Consider the following 8,442-nt stretch of genomic DNA (forward strand, 5'->3'; position numbering starts at 1 on the left):
AGCTTCAATAATACTCAATCTTGTTCATGTGATACAAGTGGTTTGTATTACAATATCTTATTTTGTGGAACAACTCACAATGGTTGCTTTAGTTAGCTATAACTTCTCTGTAAGATGGTGTAATGACATGATTGAACTTGGTAGATGATTGAATTTATAGGTCATCATATTAGTTTGCACATTTTTTATGTTGATCATTATTAAATTACTTGTAGTTTCATTATTCACGAGGAGCCAAGTGGCATGATGGAAAATCAAAATCAATTAGCCAACAAAACTCACCCAATTAGAGTTGTATTTGGAACTAACACTATGTTTGGATAGCAAATAGAGAAGGAAAGGAAGGGGAGTGAGATAGGAGGAAGGGAAGGGGAAAGAAAGGGAGGGGGAGGTCAACTCCATTTTCCTTCCAAAAATCTCTAATTTTGGAGGGATTATACTTATTAAAGAGAGAGAGAATATGGATCCCTCCATCTCCATTCCCTTCCTTACCTCCATCCTTTACCCAAACAACAGAGTTTGACCCCCTCCATTTTCTCTTCCATTCTTTTCCTTCCATTTTCTTCTATACAAACAAAGTTTAAGTGTAAAAAATTGGAGCGCAACCTCTCTCAATCCACGTAGATGAGGAACCGGACTTGTAAATGTTGAGAAAAAGTATACTATTATGGTCATATGGGTCTGGTTCTCTATGTATGTATAGATTGCTTTGGTAAAACTCCGCATCAATAGCTGACAATTATCTTGTTTACCTTCTACTGGTAAAACTTTGCATTAGTAACTGCAGCTCTGTTGTGACCCTTGTGCAGTTCTTTCAGTACTCATTGCTCAAGTGAATAATCAATCATTTGGAATTTCACGCTGTAGATATAGGATTTCAACGGATGAGAGATTATAAAGAATCTGGGAGATTAGATGTCGGCTATCGTGAACTTAATATGGGGTATCTGATCAAATAGCTACAGTTGAGGTGCTGCTTGGCAAGGTTCCTCCTGACTTCAAATTTGTACCAAAGCATAAATCTAATGCCTATGAAAGTGCTTATTACATTATAACAGGATATACATGTCCAAGGGCATTGACTATATATTGTCAGGTGCAATTGTGTCCTGCAAATTTACATGATTTCTCTTATCTGAGGCCACATCAACCCTCATATTAGTTATATGACATACACTAGAATCCAAACAATTAGCGATGTAAAAAAGAACAGAACAATCAAAAATCATAAGAATGAAGAATAATGCACTACAGTAGAATTGAAAAGGACGATAAATTGCAAGCCGAGCAATTTTTCTAAGATAAAAAATGCCAAGAAAGCAATTGATCATAGGATAAAAGATACAAAGACTATAGGGAAATTCTCAACGGTAACCCCCAATTTTTGTTACGCACCAATGGTAACCTCCCCTTTTTTTTATTATACAAAATGACCTTAGTTAAAAGTTTCATCTCACTCATAACCTTATTTCATTAAATATTAACTATGGTTAGATTTATAATTTTTTTTTTAAAAAAAAACTCAAAAAATTAACTCAACCACCAAAAATCAGCCACCACCCTGCTCAGCCACCATCTCCCTTTCCGGTGACTACCCCAGATTCTTCCGACCAGGCTCCTCGACCGCCAGAGACGCCGCGCCAGCTCCACCTCGACCACCTCCAAGTCAGATTCCCAAACCTTCTCCCACGACCCACCCTCTCTCTCCTTCTCACCGTCACCACCACCACAAAACACCGCACCTCCCTCATAAGCCCACGCACAACCATTATCACCACCAGCCAGCCACGCTACCTCTACCCTCGCAACCACATTCATCGCCCAACCCACCAATCAGCCACCTTGCCTCTAGTGCAGCCCGCAACAACCACCTTACACACCATCTTACAATTTGTGGCTAATTGTTCAAATTCGAACAATGTAGAATGGAATTGGAAGAACCCTAGAAATTGGGGAAAATCTAAGAATTGACAATTGTTTGATTTAAGGTTAGAAAAACACATTGTGATTGAAAATAAAGGACAATGGAACGAATTTAAGCTTTGATTGCTCAATTGCGAACTTAATTTGAGTGCTTTTCAAAAAAAAAAAAAAAAAACTTAATTTGAGTGAAAATGGTGGTTGCAGCGGGAAGAGGAGAGAGAGGGAGGGTTGTCGACGGGGTTCGGGTTCTGGTGGGGCTGGGGTAGCGTCGCCGGCGGGGGGAAAGGGGAACCCTAGACGCTGGCAGAAAGTGGTGAACTGGTGGTGGGGCTGGCTGGGTTGGTAGTTTTTCTTTTTAGTTTTTTTTTTTTTCCAAAGATAACCATAGTTAGTTTTTTTTAATTAATTAACTCTCATTAATGTCATAAATGAGATGAAATTTTTAGTTAAGGTCATTTTGTATAATAAAAAAAAGGGGAGGTTACCATTGGTGCATAGCAAAAGTTGGGGGTTACCGTTGAGAAATTCCCAAGAATATATTATCAATTAAATGGATTCAATGATCCTCTATTACACTTCTGAAATCTATATTATTAAAGTAATTGAAGCATTAGAAAGATTTATTCTTTTGTGCTGTAAAGCTGATTCTTTTCCAATTTCCTCGATTTTCCTTAGGACTTCATTTGCTGGTGGTCTAAGAGAAGGAGATGCAGAGCAACAAGACATTGCAAGCTGAACTATTTCTGTCTTATGCCTTTGTTTTCCTGTTTGATTAGATACAGTGATGGGATAATAAAGGTATTGCTACTTTATATGTGATTTGATAAAAGTGGTCTCTAAATGAGGATTAGAAAATTCAAAGCAAGGTTTAGGATAAAATGGAAGGCCAGTACAGAAATGATTAGATTCAAAAGATTAGGTCCGGTTAACCTACGAAGCCAGCTAACCTGATGATCATAAATCATATATTCATGGGCAGGAATCATTTAATGGAATAAAAAAAATGTAATTAGTTCATCTAGGAAAAGAAAGAGAGAAGACTATAAACACCCAAAAGGACCGCAGATGTAATTTCATATGTAATTTGTAGTTAATAGCAATAAAAAAAAAAAAAAAAAAAAAAAAAACCCTAAAATACATGACAACCAACACTGATCCTAACACATAAACTCCTTACGTTTCCCCCTAAGCTCCTCCACAATCAACACTTATAATCAACATTGAATAAACAATTACCATTACAACAAAACAGACTAAAAAAAAAAAAAATCAAAATAGCAAACCTCTCTTGACAAACAAATTTTTCTTTGAATCCGCATAAGAAAAACATATTCTATATACACTGGAGCAAATCAGAATAAGAAAAATCAAATAACTTACAATCTAAAAAAAATTTAATTTAATGTTAAATGAATAAAAGTTTTACACCTGAAGCGCATTTTTAGCAGTGTGAACAAAATCAGGCGAAGAGAAAATAGCAAAACCCAGGATGTTCTCCTTTATGAAATAATTTGAGAAGCCTCATAAACAGGCAACAATAGCAGCAAATTCTGCAATTTTCTCATTTTCACATCTTCCGGCAATCAAAATATGAAAATCGTCTTCACCTGCTGCGAATTCATTAAAATAATTCATCAAAAATCAAATCAAAACCCTCAAAAATCAAGAGAATGTGCAAAAAAAAAAAAAATACAAAACTCTCTTAAGAATAATCAATTAACATTAGACTTTGATCAACCACATAACAATCCATTACTAACAAAGCTATAAACGCTTAAATTAAAAAATTCAATAAAGTAATTAAATTCGAAGTAACAACAAACAATTAGAACAAAAAAAAAAAAAAAAAAAAAAAAATTAATAACCCTAGAATTGAACAGTTAACAAATCAATAATCCACCAAAGAACCAACATAACATTTAATAATAGATTACCTGAGTGTGAGATTCGAGAATTCGACCCACTCCTTGATTAGCAACGGGCGGCGGGAATATGGGATTGCTAGGCGTTCTTCATCACTTGTTTCAGTTGTTTGCTCGTGGGCTAACCACTTTCGCTAGGTGGAATAACGGCAGCCGGAGCTAGTGAATTGATTAGCCATCGCCGCCCCATTAGAAGGTGCTACAATAATGAAATCCATTAAAGATAGTGGAGAGAAAAGTAAAGAAATATAGAGAATAAAAGAAGACAATTAGTGTTCTGATGACCCACTCACCACCACTAAGAATCTAATCATTCAACCGTCGCCGGTCTATTGTTAATGGTTGTTGAGAGAGAGAGAGAACAAAGAAGAAGATAGAAAAGGGGCGTATGGAGGAGGAGAAAGTACAGAAAGTGAAATGCATATTCCATTGTTGGCAGGAGCATGCTAAGTTGATGCAATCGAGGTGCAAGATCTCTTGCTATTATCTTGCAAAGCAATATACACTGTCTGAATTTACAGCCAAAAAGCAACTCATCAGAGAGAGAAGAAAGAAGAAAGAAGAAAGAAGAAAGGAGAATGCAATTTTTGCTTCATCAGCAAGTAGAGGTGGCCAGTGGGCCGGGTTGGACCCAGCCCACCCTGACCCGCACGGCTGGTGGGTCAAATGGGTCCAGCCCGGATCCGACTCGGCACAACCCGGCACAACCCGTTTGAAAAGGTGGGTGCGTCATGGGTCCAAAAATTCTAGGCCAGCCCATTTCGACCCAGCCCATTTTGACCCACATGATTCGGCCCAACTCGTTCAACCCATTTCGACCCACGTGATTCGACCCACCCAACCCACGAACCCACCCAACCCGACCCATCACGCACGGCCCACCCAACCCACCAACCCGCACAACCCGCCAGCCCACCCAACCCGCCAACCCGCACAACCCACCAACCCGCCCAACCCGCCAACCCGCACAACCCGCACAACCCGCCCAACCCGCCAACCCGCACAACCCGCACAACCCGCACAACCCGCCCAACCCGCCTAGCCTAACAGCCATATTCCAAATAATTTTCAAAACTAACGGCTACTTTTTTTTTGAATTTGATGAAGAATGTTAACGGCTAGTTTTTTTGTATTGTATGATCATCCCCTCAATTTTTCCTATAAATACCAATTCCATTTCATTGAAATTTCCACACAACTCAAGCTTTCTTTCTCTCTTACTCAAAAATTCTTAATTGTTCTCAAATTCTCAAGTGTTATTTAGTGTTATATAGAGTTTTATTTTTGTTAAAAAAAAAATCTCCTTACTATTATTATTAGTATTCTTAAGATTCTAAAAAAAAAAAAAAAAAAAAAAAGTTCTTCTCCATATTATAATTAGTAATCATAAAAAAAAAAAAATGGGCTCAAGAGGAGGAATGGGAAGGAGTCAAAGTGGTGGTCGAAGTGGTGGCCAAAGGAGTGGTGGTGCAAATTTTTCGTATGAAATTAATACGGAAAATTTAAACCAATTTGTCAATGAATATGGAGATTATGGTTTAGGAGATGGGCAAAATATTCAAACGTCTCCACCACAACATTTCTCCCACCAATCATCGAGTTCAACTATGCCACCTCCATCACAACCAACATCTCAACCTTCATCTCAAGGTAATTTCTAATTTAATTTTTATTGTTATGAATATTTGAAAAAAACTATTATTAATGATTATAAAGTTCGTTTAGTTCCAATTTTCTATGATTTATAATTACCATGAAAAATGCGTTTAAATAATTATAATTAAAATATTTAAAATTTAAAAGCTTATTTTCATGAATAGCGTTTAAAAATTAATTTCAATAATTTGATTTATGAAAGGTGGTGGCGGTGAAAGTAGAGGTCGAGGACACACTTCTTGGGTGTGGAAACATTTTGACGGTGTTGACGTCACACCCCCGGGATGGCAACCCGGTCAACCAAAGAGGTTCACGTATACATGCCTAGTTTGCAAGGCGCTAGGTGCAAATGACAAGTCATATAGTTGGAAAACGGGAGATGGAACCGGAACCTTTAGTCGGCATTTGCAAAATAAACACGACTTGTTCGAAAATGGCCCCCGTCCTTCGGGGGGTAAGTTGCCCGTCCAAACACAATTGGGTGGATACATGAGCCATCTACCAGGCGGAGGTACACCTTTCCATTATAATAAAGATAGAATGATTGATGAAATGAGTACTTTAGTTATTGCTAATGAATACCCTTTTAGTTATGGTGAAAATGCAAATGTTGAGCATTTTAATAAAGTTGCATTACAACCTGCATTTACTCGTGTCCCCCGAAACACCCTAAGACGTTATACACAAACTTCTTATTATAAATATAGGAGTGGTTTGATTGAATTATTTCGTACTTTTGATGGTCGTGTTAGTTTTACAAGTGATACATGGACTTCTAGTATGGGCGAACCTTTTCTTTGCATTACTGCTCATTGGGTGGATGATGATTGGTTTATTCAAAAACGTATACTATGTTTTCAAGCTATGGAAGAAAGGCATACCGGTTTTAACATCAAAGTTCGTATTTTGGATTGTTTAAAAGAATTTCACTTGAATAATAAAGTTTTTTCTTTGTCTCTTGATAATGCAACTGCAAACACAAAGTGTATTGACTATTTGAAAAATGACTCCGAGTTGCATTTGTTGTTGGGTGGTAGTCTCTTGCATGTTAGATGTTGTGCTCATATTTTGAATTTGTCTGTTCAAGAGGGTCTCGCTGAGTTGCAACCATTGCTAAACCCAATTAGAACAGTTATAAAATGGATTAGGATAACTCAGTCAGTTAGACGAAAGTACATAGCTATGTGTAAAGAAAGAGGTCTTAAGAAAAGACAATGGTCTATTGATACCCCTACCCGTTGGAATTCTACTTTCAATTTGTTGAATGATGCTATAAAGTATCGTGATATTTTGACCCAACTTTACAACGAGACTCGTGTTGATCCTACTGAGTTATTAACCGAAAGTCAATGGACTAATGCTTCTTTTGTTCGTGATGTTTTAAATGCTTTTGATAGTGCAACTCATATTTTCTCTTATATCTACGAGCCTAACATTCATTTAGTAGTAATTGAGTGTGTTAAAGTTGTTCACACCATCGAAGAGCATATGAAGATTGATGAACTTCGTCCCGTTCTTGATAGCATGAAACGTAAGTGGCATACTTATTTTAGTGAATTTCCAATTATTTATGGAATTGCTGCTATTCTTGACCCCGGTGTCAAAGCTGAAGGTTTGGAAAATCTTTTAGAATTTTATTATACAAGTTTAGGAATCGATTATGATGTTAGTGAATATATTAACAAATGCAAATCTGTTTTGGGAGACCTTTATGATCATTATGCATCTATTTATGGTTTTGATTTAGCTACACCAACTAATACTAGTACTTCCGATTCTAGATTTGGTTTTCTTGATAAAGTTATGAAAAAAAAACACAAAGCATCTACATCATTCTCATCATCATCTTCTTCAACACTTGCTATTAATGATTATTTGTCATATCAACATGAGACCAACAACAGCTTTCAAATTATAAAATGGTGGCAAGAACATCAAAAAAGTTTTCCTATATTAGCGAGAATTGCAAAAGATATACTTGCAGTTCCCGCTTCATCAGTTGCTTCCGAGTCTGCTTTTAGTGCAGGTAGAAGAGTGTTAGATGAAAAAAGATCTCGCTTAACTCCGGAAAGCATTCAAATTTGTGTTTGTAAGAAAGATTGGGATCAAGCTGAAAGAAGAACTCAAGGTTTAAAGCAAGACGAAGACGATGAAGATGATCCTGTGATGATATTGGAGTCGTCAACGGATGATGCAGCTTCCGGGGATGATGATGCAACAAACATGGGTGGCTAGAAAAGTCTTAATCAGGTACGCTAAGAACTACGTGGGCTTTGATTCTTTCGGGATACGTAGGCAACTTATTTTTCGAAAATTAGAATTTAATTGAAAAATTAAATTTTAATTTTCTAAAGATAGGTCCAAGCCCCCCTTCCTCCCCCAAATTCCAAAATAAGTACAATATAAGAACTACGTTGGCTTTGATTCCTTATTTTGTGATATAAGGATACGTAGGCATCTTAATTAAGAGCAAGCCATCAAATTGTTAATTTTGTAAAAATTAAAACATCACACACCCCATTTAGCCGTTTCACCCACCCGACCCTAACACACGAACCCACCCGACCCTAACACACTAACCCAACTCAACCCAAACCCACCCTTTGACCCACCCTAACCCATGAACCCACCTCGACCCACCCTAACCCACCTCGACCCACCCTTTGACCCACCTTAACCCACGAACCCACCTCGACCCACCCACGACCCGTCTAACCCACGAACCCAGCTCGACCCACCCACGACCCATCTAACCCACGAACCTAACCCTAGTGTGTCCAACTTCTCCGACCCAACCCACGACCCGGCCCACCCTACCTAACGTGTGTCGTGTCGTGTGTCATGAAACCCCAACCCGCGACCCACCTAACCCTAACCCAGCTCGCACGACTCGCACGGTGGACACCTCTATCAGCAAGACTACAAAAGCAAAATACTGTAG

General features: G+C 38.0%; 1 long non-coding RNA gene across 1 annotated transcript; it reads right to left on the reverse strand.

The window, feature by feature from the left end:
- Positions 1–3,124: 3,124 nt before the first annotated feature.
- LOC145587870 (uncharacterized) lies at positions 3,125–4,354 on the reverse strand. The gene is made up of 3 exons (XR_014101463.1): positions 4,139–4,354; positions 3,858–4,044; positions 3,125–3,533 (listed from the first exon to the last, which is right to left on the reverse strand). It is a non-coding gene; the product is annotated as an uncharacterized LOC145587870 (long non-coding RNA).
- Positions 4,355–8,442: the final 4,088 nt, after the last annotated feature.

Source organism: Chenopodium album, chromosome 17 (genome assembly GCF_948465745.1).
Source record: "Chenopodium album chromosome 17, dcCheAlbu1.1, whole genome shotgun sequence".
Classification (NCBI taxonomy): domain Eukaryota; kingdom Viridiplantae; phylum Streptophyta; class Magnoliopsida; order Caryophyllales; family Amaranthaceae; genus Chenopodium; species Chenopodium album.